The sequence below is a fragment of the Arachis ipaensis genome, chromosome B10, assembly GCF_059453495.1.
Source record: "Arachis ipaensis isolate K30076 ecotype BB chromosome B10, ASM5945349v1, whole genome shotgun sequence".
In the NCBI taxonomy this organism is placed as follows: domain Eukaryota; kingdom Viridiplantae; phylum Streptophyta; class Magnoliopsida; order Fabales; family Fabaceae; genus Arachis; species Arachis ipaensis.
This window is the reverse complement of record NC_142435.1, coordinates 42,863,320-42,877,710: the sequence shown is the minus strand read 5'-3', so window position 1 is coordinate 42,877,710 and position 14,391 is coordinate 42,863,320. Positions and strand designations below refer to the sequence as shown.

At 39.7% G+C, this 14,391-nt stretch overlaps 1 non-coding gene across 1 annotated transcript; it reads left to right on the top strand.

The window, feature by feature from the left end:
• The first annotated feature begins 4,645 nt into the window (after positions 1 to 4,645).
• On the top strand, positions 4,646 to 4,751 carry LOC148579841 (small nucleolar RNA R71). The gene has a single exon (XR_015894009.1). It is a non-coding gene; the product is annotated as a small nucleolar RNA R71 (small nucleolar RNA).
• Positions 4,752 to 14,391: the final 9,640 nt, after the last annotated feature.

The following is a 14,391-nucleotide window of genomic DNA, read 5'->3' as shown; positions in this document are numbered from 1 at the left end:
AAAGTGTTTTGTTTTTCCAAAATAAAGTTGCATAGAAGCAACTAAATGTCAAGAGAGCCAACCATATAAAAAGTTACAAAAAACTAAAGTTAAAAAGTTCACAAGTCGGACTATACAAATACACAGAGAACATAAGGGGTTCAAAGTCTCCCCGGTATCAGGATCCTGGGCTAAAGGAGGAGGAATGGTCTTCAAAGGGGTTGCATCCACAGTCCCATCCTCCTGGTTCAGAATTCGAACATCAGGATCAGACTCGGGACGATGGACCTCAGCTGAAGGAGTTGAAGAAGTCGAGGCGTCCGTAGCTTTGGCTGGCGACGCAGAGGGAGGACCTTCATCTTCATCATCCGGGGCAGGCACAATCTTTCCGTCCTCCACTACATTATCCAGACTAAAGAGAGTCAGGTCTAGTTCAGGGGCAAGAACCCGGACTTGGGCCTTCAAGTTCTCATAAGCATCAGTCACACTGTCAACCAGGTGACCCTGAAGCCCGGTATAATAAGCCTGGGCAGACTGAATCCTTTCCCTGGCCTCCAACAGCTCGCCATAAGTGCGAGTATAGCTCTCTTTATACTTTTTTGCCGCTTTCTTAGCCAGGTTTGCAGCAGCCTCAGCAGTAGTAGCCTAGGACTTCCCCCTCTCCACATCCAGTTCCAACTTTGCCACCTTAGTGTCAAGCTCATCCTTCAAACCCTTGATTCTATTGAATTCAGACTTGGCATCCTTCATAAAGGCTTTAGTCGCATGGACCGGAGAACCCTAGACCGTACGGAACAAAGCCGTACCCATATGGGCCATCCGAACACTATTGCTGGTGATGAAATCCAAGTGACGGAGGATGGACACGTCATCCATTGGAAGTTGGCCATAAGGAGCAATTTGTTCATCAACAAACCCCACGGCGTCAAAATCCTGGGCATCTAAGTTATAAGGACCAACATTCTTTTGCTTTTTTGGAGGAGGACCAGCAGTAGGAGAAGAGGTAGCACTGGAAGTCAGTTGAATTGGGTCAGAAGGAACCGACTGAACCTGAGGGGTCGGAATGACCTTCCTCGGCCCAAAAGCACCCGAGGTCGGCTTCTTTGGAAGCAGTTGGGAAGATCCTTCAGCAGGAGTTTTTGTGGACAGATTCTCTGCAGCTGTCGCCTTCTTTGCCCTACGAAAGGCCTTCATGGAATCCGAAGACTTCACCATTTTTGAAAAAGAAGCCAGCAAGACCAAGTAAGAAAGGGATAAATTGGCAAACAAAAAAAGAAAAGAAAAGCTAAAAAGAAGTCGGCCACTATCCAGTTCAGCTCGGAGAAGGAAAGGATCTCCCAGAAACCTCTTTGTATCCAGGTGAGGGGGCTCCCCCCCAGTTCTCCTCTAACACACCCACAAAGGCTTGTTCTAACTCGCTTAGGCTCTCCCAAGAGTAGTTAGATACTACTGGATTCTTTTGCCACGATAAAGGTAAGGTGGATTCATTATTTTCATCTAAAAAGAAGGGCCGAGCTCCCTCAACAGCTCGGACCTTGAAGTAATAATTCTTGAAGTCGCGAAAAGACTCATCATACATGGAAAACACTTTCTTCCCTTGAGAAGCTCGGAAAGAAATCCAAGAGGCTTTCTTCTTAGCTACCCCAGGCTTTGTCAAAACAAAAAGATATAGGAAAAAAGTTTGGGTAGGTCGGACTCCCAATTCTTGGCACAACAGTTGAAAAATTTTAATGAAACCCTATGAGTTCGGATGGAGTTGGAAAGGGGATACATTGCAAGACCACAACAGGTCGGTCTCGAAAGCGGTAAAAGGGATGGTGATATTTAATTGACTAAAAAAGTAGTCATAAGCATAGAAGAAGGGCCGTTCCCCCCTGAGTCAAGGGAGGAAAACTAACCCTCTCCTCAGGGTCAGGCGACACTAACTCATAATTCTTCTCCTCATCCTTATTACTACAAATTCTATGAAACCTCCTAAGTTGCACACAGTACTTGGGGTCAGCCACAGTAACACACATTAAAACTATGGAGTCCAGCCAGTCAGACATGCCGTCAGGAATCTTAGTAGACATCTCAACAATATTTTTGCGGGAAGACATAGGCCAACTATTCCTACAGTAAGAAAAAAAAAAGAAAAATTGGATTACTATCAAACAACTCGGATAAATAAAAGTAAACAACAAGTATCAGATTCGGCAGTAAAAGGGAGACCCCAGGACTCACACTAAAGTCCAGGGGCACCCTTTGGAGGCAACAACAAGGCAAGAACGCCAGAAAAAGGGAAAGTCGACAGTCTATGCCCTAACACCTCTCAATAGAAAACACAAAGAGATCAATCCTTTCCTGGTAACACCACTCCATATAAGCAGCAAGAAAGCCATCATCATTAATAAAAATCATCAAGAAAGCTACAACCCTTTTCTACCAACAGTTCAACAAAAAACTAAAACTTTGGGCAAGAAGATGTCATGCAAGGATGAAAGGAGACAGAAACAGCGACAAGCAAAAAGTCATACGAAAGGCAAAACTACCAGAAGGTGCACATTTTCCTCAAGCAGGAGTGGCAGGGAAAAAACACACAACAACGATCAAGACGAAAAGATGCAATCTTTTTGCAGAAAGATTCAAACTTTTTCAAGGCAAACTCAAGTAAAAATCAAAACTTTACAGTTAAGGCATACAGAAGAAACAAATATCAAAAGTAAAAGGAAGAAAAAACCAACCTGCAGAGGAGAAGACAGTAGCTGCTCGAGGCCAAAAAATGACAAAATCCGCGCCAAATAATTTCTTGGAGACAAAGAATGTAGAAGGCTTGAAAGCGTGAAAACAAGAGAATGAAGCGCTACAGCAAAATAACAAACAAAAGCCGAAGAGGAAGGAGAGAAGAAATGGAAGAATGATTCTTTAAAATTCAAAATGAAATGCAAAAGAGGGAAGAGAGGAAATGGCGAAGGGAAATTAATGAGTTTTTTAACCCTCGCACGTTCCCAAGAAAGCGCAATGCGTGCTGCAATTAAAAAGAAAAATGCCTAACATTCAAGGAGTCCCAGCAGGAGTTATACGGGAGATCAACTGAAGATAAAATGCTCGAGCTCGACTTTCTCAAAGGATCAAAGTCTAAAGATACGACCTTAAGGGAAAGATCGAGCCCAAGCAGGGGCACTGTTCATACCCTGGGTCAAGCTTTGCGACCCGGGCTGGCTAAAGACACGAGTGACCGACCTTTTCAAGATGGTCGCCACCGACCTCTTACCAAAAAAGTTCGGCCAAATCACCATAGAAGCCCAAGCAGGCCCAAATGAAAGGAGCAAAGTCCATTCTAAAGGCGGCAAAGCCATGAAAGATAAGGCAGTTCCCCTAAAATGATAAGATAAGATAACAATCTTATCTCATGGGAAAGTCACTTTACACTGCTATAAATACACTGGAGCACCCAGGTATAACTCATACTCTGATTCTACACAAAACCCTACTTAAAGCCCATGCTAACTTAAGCATCGGAGTCTCTTGCAGGAACCACCACCCTCCGGTGATCATGGATTAGCCACATCTCAAGGCTCAGCAAGTCAGACACAATAGCTCGGGCCACAACAGCAGATCTCCTCCGAGATCGACCTTCAGTTTCAGGTAACCCTCGGAACAGAAGCCTTCTGAATCCTTTGAGGATATGGCATTTTTGGCTTGTATTCAGGAGCCTTGGGTAGTGTAGGATAAGTGTCAAGAGAGTCTGGGAATGGGTTGTCTGCACGCTTTGGAGGGGCGTGCTCTACTTCTTCCTTCTTCTCCTCTAGAGCTTCTTTTTCAACTAGTTCCTCATTGACTTTGGCCTCAGAACCAGCTACTTTACCACTTCTCAACTGAATAGCCTTGTAATCTTATCTTGGGTTCACCACTGTATCACCAGGAAATGTACTTGAAGACCTTTCAGGTAATTGCTTGCTCAACTGGCCCATTTGTACCTCCAAGTTTCTAATGGAAGCTCTGGTTTCTTGCATAAAACTATTCATCATTGTCTCCTAGTTAGAATTCTATTGGGGCTGAGAATTTGCCTGCTGAGGTGGTTGTTGTTAATGAAACTGAATTGGCGGGTATTATGATTATTCTGCTGAAAACCGCCTTGAGAATTATTATTAAAATTCTGAGATCTCTGGGGTTGGTCTCTCCACCCAAAATTTGGATAATTTCTCCACCCTTGATTGTAGGTCTTAGAGTATAGATCATTATTGGGATTTCTAGGACCATTTCCCATGTAGTTTACCTGTTCAGAAGAAGATTGAGGGTAATCATAATTCTCATTTTGCATAAAATTACCTGTCATGTCATAAGGGACCTCTTGAGGTGCATTTTAGGTGTTGACAGCTGAAACTTGCATTCCACTCAACTGCTGAGTAATTAGACTTATTTGCTGAGACAAAAGCTGTTCTGAGTAAGAAAGGCATCAACAGCTTCCACTTCTAAAACACCTCTCCTCTGAGAGGTCTCAGAGTGCAAAGGATTCCTGTTGGAGGAATATAAGTATTGGTTGTTAGCAACCAACTCAATAAGCTCAATAGTCTCCTCTGGTGTCTTTTTTATGTGCAAAGAATCACCTGCAGAATTATCTAAGCGCATCTTGGACATTTCACACAAGCCCTCATAAAAAATATCCAGCTGAGTCTATCTAGAGAACATGTCTGGAGGGCATTGCCTAGTCAGTAGCTTGAATCTCTCCCAAGCTTCATAAAGGGTCTCACCATCTTTCTGTCTGAAAGTCTGAACCTCCACCCTTAGCTTAGTCAGCTTTTGAGGTGGGAAAAATTTGGTCAGAATCCAGTGACAACCTTATCCCAAGTATCAATACTCTCCTTGGGTTGAGAATCTAACCACAGCTTTGCTGTATCCCTCACAGCAAATGGGAAGAGCATGAGTTTGAATACCTCAGGATTCACTCCATTGGTCTTCATAGTGTCATAAATCTACAGAAAATCAGAAATAAATTGATTTAGGTCTTCCTGAGAAAGTCCATGATACTGACAATTTTGTTGCACAAGAGTAACTAGCTGTGGCTTCAGTTCAAAGTTGTTTGCAGCTATAGGAGGCACCACAATACTTTTGCCATAAAGATCTACATTAGGAGCAGTGTAAGAGCCAAGCACTCTTCTGGATTGTTCATTCCCATTCAGATTTGCCATATTGGCATTAGCAGCATTATTATGATCCATAGTGGACTCTGTACTCTTGTAAAGTCTTACATGTTGCAAACGCCGCCTTAAAGTTCTTTTAGGTTCAGGATCAAAGTCTAATAGAGGTTCCTTGTCCCTGTTCCTACTCATAAACAGACAGAAGAAAAAAAAAGGTGAGATTCTCTACGTCAGAGTGCAGAAAATTCCCAGTGAGGTAACCTTTGTAAAATAATAAAATATAAACACTTACTACTCAATACTAAAAATTTTCGAAAATAGTGATCAACAAACAACTCAAAAAATTTGAAATTTAAAGGGAAAATTAAATAGAAAAATTAAAATAAAATTAACTAGGTAATACCAAACTTAATTTCAAAAATTAAGGGAAAAAATTTAGATAAAATAAATCAATTTTTTTTCGAAAATTTAAAGAAATAAGTTAAATGAAATTAAAGCAAAAATGCTTAATCTAAGAAATCAAACAACCAGTAGTTGTCAATCAGACAATCACAATCAATCCTCGGCAACAGCGCCAAAAACATGATGTGGAATTTATAACCCACAAACTAACCGGCAAGTGCACTGGGTCGTACCAAGTAATACCTCAGGTGAGTGAGGGTCAATCCCATGAGGATAGATGGACTAAGCAATAATTATTGAGTGATTTACTTAGTTAGACAAACAGAAAAAGAGTGTTTAGGTCTCAATTGCATTAAACAGTAAATTCAGAAAATCAGAAAAGCAAGCAGTAAATAAGTTGTGAAGTATATATGGAGAAACAGTTAAGGCTTCAGAGATATCTATCTTCCGGATTGACTTTTCTTACTAACTATTTTAATCATGCAAGATTAAATTCATGGCAAACTATATGTGACTAAACCCTAATTCCTTAAACCTTTTTAGTCTCCTCTAACCTTCATCAACCGCCAATTCATTGGTCACTTAATTCCAATTAGAGGGTGAAGTTCAATTCTAGTTATATGCCATAAAAACCCTAATTACCAAAATATAAAAGGATTATATGTCAATATCCCGCTAAGTCCAGATAATTAGAAATTTAGGAGAAATTGTTTTCAAGCTGTTGTTCAAGTAAAGAGCTTTTCCAAGTTATACAAGAACTCAATTAGAACAAGGGTCATACTTCCGTTCCACCCAGATACATAAGATAAAGAACGAAAATAATTCTTGAAATTGAAATCAATACATGAATTAAAATAGAAAAATAATGGTATCAATCCATACAATAGACAGAGCTCCTAACCTTAACAGTGGAGGTTTAGTTGCTCATGGTTCAGAGAAAAAACTAGGATTCAGAAAAACTGTAAATTGCGGAATGAGGTAGAAGAGAGAAGAGAAGGGCCCGAAGGGCTGATTTATTTCCCTTTTATATCTAATTATAATTAAATGTAAAAAGTATTTCCTAAAAAGTAAACAATATCTTTTCCTAATTTTAATAATAAAAGTTTTAATCAAATAAGAAACTTGATTCATAGGGCTTTGGAACAAATTGGGGACCAGTCTTTCACTTAAGGTTGGCGCCGAACTTAGTGGGAGCCAAGTTCGGCGTGGAGGAGGTAGAGTGGCTTTCTCTTGGGGCGTTGGTTATGGCACTAAACTTGACAATGGTCAAGTTCAACGTGGAAGTTGTGCATGTATTCCTTTGGAGCTTCTTGTGTTGACGCCGAACTTAAGAAAGTGTTCGGCGTGGGGGAGACCGTGTGTTTTCTTGAAACTTTTCATGTTGACACCGAACTTGAAGAACTTCAAGTTTGGCATAGAGCAGGCAGCTACAATTCTTTACTCTCTCCATTCTCTAGCCTTGACTTAAACTCCGTAAAATTCGTCCAAAATGCTACCTGAAATAAACAGAATTGCACACAACTCAAAGTAGCATTAATAGTTGCTAAAATATATTAAATCTTGATTAAACTTAGCAATTCAAGTACAAATTTACTAGGAAAAAACAGAGAAGATGCTCACGCATCACCTCACAATTTCCAGGCTGAAATCTAAGATTCTTCGTCGGACCATAGTGATCCAATTCCTTGGATTTGGGTTCACACTAGTGTCATGGTTTTTAGTAACCCATGCATTAGCATAGAACTCTTGCACCATGAGAATCCCAACATCCTAAATGGGATTGGTTAGGACTTCCCAACCTCTTCTCCGGATCTCTCTTCGGATTTCTGGATACTCATTCTTCTTGAGCATGAAAAGGACCTCAGGGATCACTTTCTTCTCTGCCACTACTTCATAGAAGTGGTCTTGGTGGGCTTTGGTGATGAATCTCTCCATCTCCCAAGATTCAAGGGGAGTGGCTACTGCCTTTCCTTTCTTCTTTCTAGAGGAGTCTCCAACCTTGAGTTCCATGAATGGTAATGGAAAGAAAAAAGCTATGCTTTTCCCACACCAAACTTAAAACTTTGCTCGTCCTCGAGCAAAAATAAAGAAAATAGAAGAATGGAGTAGAAGAAGAAGAAAATAGAGGAAGATAGAGGAAGAGAGACAATTCAGCCTAGTGGGGTAGCTAGTGTATGAGAGGTGTGTGTATGAAGGGTGATGAAGAGGGGTATTTATAGGAGTGGATAAGGCTTGGGTTCCGTCATATGGTGGGTTGGGTGGGAAATTTAATTTTAAAGTGGGTGGAGATAGGTGGGAGTTATGATGGATTGGGGAAATGGTATGGATGTGATTGGGCTAGAGTTTATAGGGAAGTGTGTATAGGGAAGTGTGAGAGTAAGTAGGGTAGGTAGGGTAGGTAAAAGATGCTGTGGGACCCACAGGTCCTGAGAGGCTAGGGAATCCAGATTCTCTGCTTCTCAGCACTGGTGTTTGAACGCCTAGGGGCTACTCCCTGGCTAGCATTCAACGCCAGCAGTGCTGCCCATGATGGGCATTGAATGCCCAACAGGGATACCCTGGCTGGTGTTCAAGTTTAACACTCCATCTAGAGTGTTCTGTTTTCACTACTGTGAAATTTCTGTCTTTGTTCTGACAGCTGTATATGATCAAGACCCTAAAAAAACAAAAAGAAAAAGGAAATAAATAATTAATTAAGGTTGGGTTTCCTCCCAACAAGCACTTCTTTAACGTCATTAGCTTAACGGTTAGCTCCTTACGGAGGTGAGTATGGGCTCAGATTTTCGCCCCTTGCAGTGAACCTTCTTCCTGTCTTCTCATGAATGAGCTCCACATGCTCTAAAGACAGGACACGACTCACTGTATGTGGTAAGGCCGGATTTTTAGTGAAGACAACTCTCATGCCAGGTGAGAGGCCTTCAGTTGGAACTATCTTATCCCTCCAGCCTTTAGGTACTTTCTTCTTAGTACCTTTGTGCTTAGAGCTTGTTGAGGGCTGCCCAACACCAAACTTAGAATTGATGTCTGGGGGCTCTGCAAAGCTCTGCACAGAAAGAGAGGGTCGGAATACTTGGTGTTCCACAGTTATCTCTCTTTTAGAGGGAGAATTGGGATGAGACATCTTGAACAAGATGTGGTCCTCCCTTATTTGTAGAGTCAGTTCTCCCTTAGCCACATCAATGATAGAATTAGATGTGGCAAGGAAAGGTCTTCCAAGGATGACACAGTCATCCTTATCATCTCTATGTCCAAGACAATAAAGTTTGCAGGGATGTAGTGGTTTTCAACTTTAACCAAGACATCTTCCACTAAGCCATATGGCTTCTTCATGGTCTTGTCTGCCATCTCTAATGAGATGTGTGCAGCATGTATCTCAAGGATTTCCAGCTTCTCCATTACAAAGAGTGGCACGAAGTTTATGCTTGACCCTAGGTCACACAGAGCCTTTTCAAAGGTCATGGTGCCTATGATGCAAGGAATCAGAAAGCGTCCAGGATTTGGAGGCTTCTGAGGTAGCCTCTACTAAACCAAAGCATGGAGTTGCTTGGTAAGTAGTGGAGGTTCATCCTCCAAAGGCTTTGTACCAAAGAGCTTGGTATTCAGCTTCATGAGAGCTCCTAGGTACCGAGGAACTTGCTCTTCCCTAGTGTGTTCATCCTCGTCCGAGGATGAGTAGTCATCAGAACTCATACACTGCAGAAGTGCATTCAAAGGAACCCCAATGGTCTTTATGGTTTTCTTTGGTTCTGAGATAGAGGGTTCTTGTGTGGGATTTAAGCACTCAAAGGGTGTGCTTTTGCTGGTGTTCAACGCCAGCTTTGTTAGCTGATTGGGTGTCAAACGCTCTTGCTGTCCACCCTTGCTGGTGTTAAACACCAGTCTCTCTAGCATTCTGGGCATTGAATGCCCAGCAGGGATGTCCTTGCTAGTGTTCAATGCCAGCTTCCCAGGGTTGGTGGGCGTTGAACGCCCAGTGAGGGGTTCCTCACTGGCGTTCAGCGCCAGAATGGCCGCATGGTTGGGCGTTGAATGCCCAGTGAGAGGTTCCTCACTGCCGTTCAACGCGAGAAAGCCTGGGTGTTTGGGCGTTGAACATCTAGCCAGTGCTCCTTGGCTGGCGTCTAACACCAGCTCTGTGGCCAAGATGGGCATTGAACGCCCAGTGAGGGGTTCCTCATTGGCGTTCAGTGCTAGGCTTGCTGCCAGATTGGGCGTTGAATGCCCAGTGATATGTCCTTCACTGGCGTTCAACACTACCCCTTTATCCTCAACTTTAGCCTCTACCTCCATGGTTATGGCCTTGCAATCTTTTATAGGATTAACCTCAGTATTACTGGAAAGAGTTTCAGGAGGAATATCAGGGATCCTCTTGCTCAGTTGACTAACTTGCACCTCCAAATTTCTAATGGAGGACATTGTTTCATTAATGAAACTATGAGTGGTCTTAGAGAGGCTAGAAACTAGAGTAACTAAGTCAGAAAGGCTCTGCTTAGAGGTTTTCATATTCCTTTGAGAAGATGGGAATGGTGGTCTGTTGTTGAACCTATTCTGGTTCCTACCACCTTGATTATTATTAAAACCTTGCTGAGGTTTCTGTTGATCCTTCCATGAGAGGTTAGGATGATTCTTCCATGAACGGTTGTAGGTGTTTCTATAGGGTTCTTCCATGTAATTCACCTCCTCTATGGTGGATAGATCAGGATCATAAGCTTCTTCTTCAGGAGAAGCTTCCTGATTATTGCAAGCTGCAGTTTACATTCCAGTCAGATGCTGAGAGATCATGTTGACTTGCTGAGTCAAGATCTTATTCTGAGCTAATATGGCATTTAGAGTTTCAACTTCATGAACTCCTTTCTTCTGAGAGATTCCATGGTTTACAGGATTTCTTTCAGAAGTGTACATGAAATTTTGGATATCTCAAACAGACCATTTCAATGAAATTTTGGACATCTCAGACAGTCCATCATAGAACACGCCTATGATAGACCACTCTAAGAGCATGTCAGGAGGACATCTCCTGATCAGTTTCTTGTATCTTTTCCAAGTTTATAGAGGGATTCACATTCTCTTTGTCTGAAGGTTTGAACTTCTACTCTGATGTTTCTCATTCTTTGAGGGGGAAAGAATTTAGCAAGAAAAGAATTAACCAGCTTTTCCCAAGAGTTAAGACTCTCTCTAGGTTGGGCATCCAACCATAGCTTAGCTCTGTCTCTTAAAGCAAAGGGAAAAAGCATAAGCTTGTAGACTTCAGGATTAACTCTATTAGTCTTTTACAATATCACATATCTGTAAGAACTCAGCTAAAAACTAATGTGGATCTTCCATTGAAAGTCCATGGAATTTGTAATTCTGTTGAAGAAGAGAGACAAACTGAGGCTTTAACTCAAAATTGTTAGCTCCAATGGTAGGTACAGAGATGCTTCTGCCATAAAAGTCAGAGGTAGGCATGGTGAAGTCACCAAAAACCTTTCTGGGCTCCTCTTGAGGTTCTGCCATGTCTCCCTGTTCTTGTTCAAAACTTTCTGAAAGGTCTTTTCCGAAGTGTTGTGCTCTAGCTTGATGTAGACGCCTCCTCAGAGTCTTCTCAGGTTTAGGATCAGGAGTCAAAAGGGGTTCTTTATCCCTATTCCTGGTCATAAATAAGAAGAGAAGAAAAGATGAAAAGGAAGAAAGATCTTTGTGCCAATAGGCAAGAAGCTCCTCCTTAAAGTGAGATGTGAAGAAAGAAGAGAGAAATAAAAGTGAAGAGGGAAGATGAGAAGGAAGAATAGAGAGGGGGAGTAATTCAAATGATATGAGTAGAGATGAGAAGAAGTATAAATAGAAAAAGTAAATAAGAATTAAAATAATTTTGTTTTTATTTATTTATTAATTAATTTTCAAAAATTAAGTTAATTAATTTAAAATAATTTAAAATTTGAATTTTGAATTTTTTAAAATAGAGGAGAGAGAAAAAGAAGACATTTTTGAAAATTAAGAAGAGATGAGAGTTAGTTAGGTAGTTTTGAAAAAGAAAAGAGAGAAGAAGGAGAGAGTTTTCAAAAATTAAGAAAGGGATGAGAGTTAGTTAGGAAGTTTTAAAAAAGAAGAGAGAGAAGTTAAGATATTAATTAAGAAAAGATTTGAATTTAAAATAAGATGAGAAGATAAGATAAGAAAAGATTTGAAATTGAAATTTGAAATTAAAAAAGATAAGATAAGAAATTAATTTTAAAAAAGATATGATTTTTAAAATTTGAAATTTGAAAAAGATAAGATAAGATTTTTAAATTTTGAAAAAGATGAGAAAAAGATAAGATTTTTTATTTTGAAAAGATTTGATTTTTGAAAATTGAAAACTAAAATATGATAAGATGAAAATTTGAAATTAAAATCTGAATTTTTATTTAAAATTTTTCGAAAATCAAGTAAAAAGAAAAATAGAAAATATCTTTTTTATTTTTGAATTTTATGATGAAAGAGAAAAAACAAGTAAAAGACTCAAGACTGAAAATTTTTAGATCTAATGCTCCTTATTTGTCGAAAATTTTTTAGGCAAACACAAAGGAACACCAAACTTAAAAATTTTAAGATCAAAACACAAAAAAGACTCAAGAACACTTTGAAGACTAACAAAAACACTAAGAACAAGACTCAAAGAACACAAGAACAAATAAAGAACATCAAACTTAAAATTTTTAGAAAACCAAACATATATTTTCAAAAATTAAAAGAAAAATAACAAGAAAACATCAAACTTAAAGACTTGACACAAGATTTAACCAAAGAAAATATTTTTTAAAATTTTTAGAAAATAGGACTCAAAGAAAATGCAAGACTCAACAAGAACAAACACAAAAGACTCAAACACCAAACTTAAAATTTGAAATAAGACTCAAACAAAAAGATACTGAACTTAAAAATTTTAGAAAAAGGACTCAAGATTTTCGAAAATTTTAACCAAGAACATAAGCACATGGCTCTAAGCAAAAATAAAAATTAAACAAAGAAAAGACAAATATTTCTTGAAAAATGTTTAGGAAGAAGAAAACAAAAATTAAAAGACTCAAATTAAGAACAAGAATTAAACAAAGAAAAGAAAAATATTTTTTAAAAATAAAAGACTCAAATAAATTAAAATAAAATAAATTACATAATCTAGGGAGAAAGACAATCCGTTAGTTTGTCCAAACTCAACAATCCCCAGCAATTGCGCCAAAAACTTGGTGGCACGAATCCCCACACCTTCGTACTATTGTACCAGCAAGTGCACTGGGTCGTCCAAGTAATACCTGAGCGAGTCAGGGTCGATCCCACGAGGATTGTGGTTTGAAGCAAGCTATGGTTATCTTACAGGTCTTAGTCAGGCAGATCAGAAGGTTGTTGGAAGAGTTGTCAAATTTGCATTAAAGGAGTATTCGAATAGAAATCAGTAAAATGGTTATAATTAAGGATAGAGTTGAGGATTGGAGTTGCTTTGTCTTTCTGAACTAAATCTGGTAGTATTGTTTCCTTTGCTTGTGAGTGATTTCTTCAATGGCAGGATGTATGTGATTGCCACTGGTTTGAGCAGCTGCCAATTCTCCTCCAGATCTGAACCCCAGGTTTTAGTGCGGATCCATTTTGATTGAGGGTGAAGCTCGTATAGTCCATTTTCCTTAATGATCCTACTCAAAATGCCACAGACAAGGTCAGATCTTCCAGATCAGAGAATTCTGCACCTTGGGTTCTAGCCTCTACCACAGAGACCCTAATCTTCCTGTAAATTGATTGAACTGATGTCTCGAGAAGTCCCCAACAAAGTCATGGATTAGCCTCTGAGAGACGTATATTCAAGCTGGTGGTTCATCATTGTCCGATGAAAGACGCACTCTAAACCCATGTAGAATGTGATAACCTTGTGCCAGTTCAACACATTCATATTGATGAAGAACGAATATACATCTTAGAATTAATCAAACACGGATAGAAGAGAAACAATAATACTTTTATTAATTCATAGGACTCAGTAGGGCTCCTCCCCTCAATCTAGGAGGTTTAGAAACTCATACTGAAAGTAAAATACAAAGTAAAACTCAAAAATAATGTGTAAAGTATGCGTGATTCTTCTTAATGTCATGTAAAATACACTTTAAATACTAAACAGACGACTAGTAAGGGTAAAACAGTCTATTTGGTGCTAAAATCCACTTCTGGGGCCCACTTGGTGAGTGTTTGGGCTGAGCTTTGATGAGATCCACATGTTATGAGGTCTCTTGAGCGTGGAAAGCCAGCTAGGGGGTCCTCTTTGGGCATTGGACGCTGGTCTCTGCTCTTTGGACGCCTGGAAGGGGTCAAGTAGTTGGCGTTGGACGCCAGTTTTGGGCCTTCTAATCCATAGCAAAGTATGGACTATTATATATTTCTGGAAAGCTCTAAAAGTCAGCTTTCTATAGTCATTGAGAGAGCTCTATTTGTACTTTTGTAGCTCCAGAAAAGCTCTTCTGAGTGCAGGCAGGTCAGATCTAGACAACATCTGCAGTGCTTTCTCTGTCTCTGAATCAGACTTCTGCTCCAACTCCTCAATTTCAGCTAAAAAGTACCTGAAATTGTACAAAAACATAAAAACTCAGTAGAATCTAAAAATGTGAATTTAATACTAAAACCTATAAAAACTTAATAAAAACTAAATAAAACATACTAAAAACTATATGAAAATGATGTCAAAAGCGTATAAAATATCTGCTCATCAGCACTATTTTTTGCCACAAGAGCATTGGAAACAATTAATTGTGTCTCTTGAGTAAATGAGGGTGAACCAAGATAGCTATGGTGTCCTTCTCCATTAGATTGTGACTAAGCAAGAAAGCCAGTGCCTCGAGCTTCTCCAAGTGAGACAAGAGATAGGGAGGCTGCGAGGACCACAAGGAGC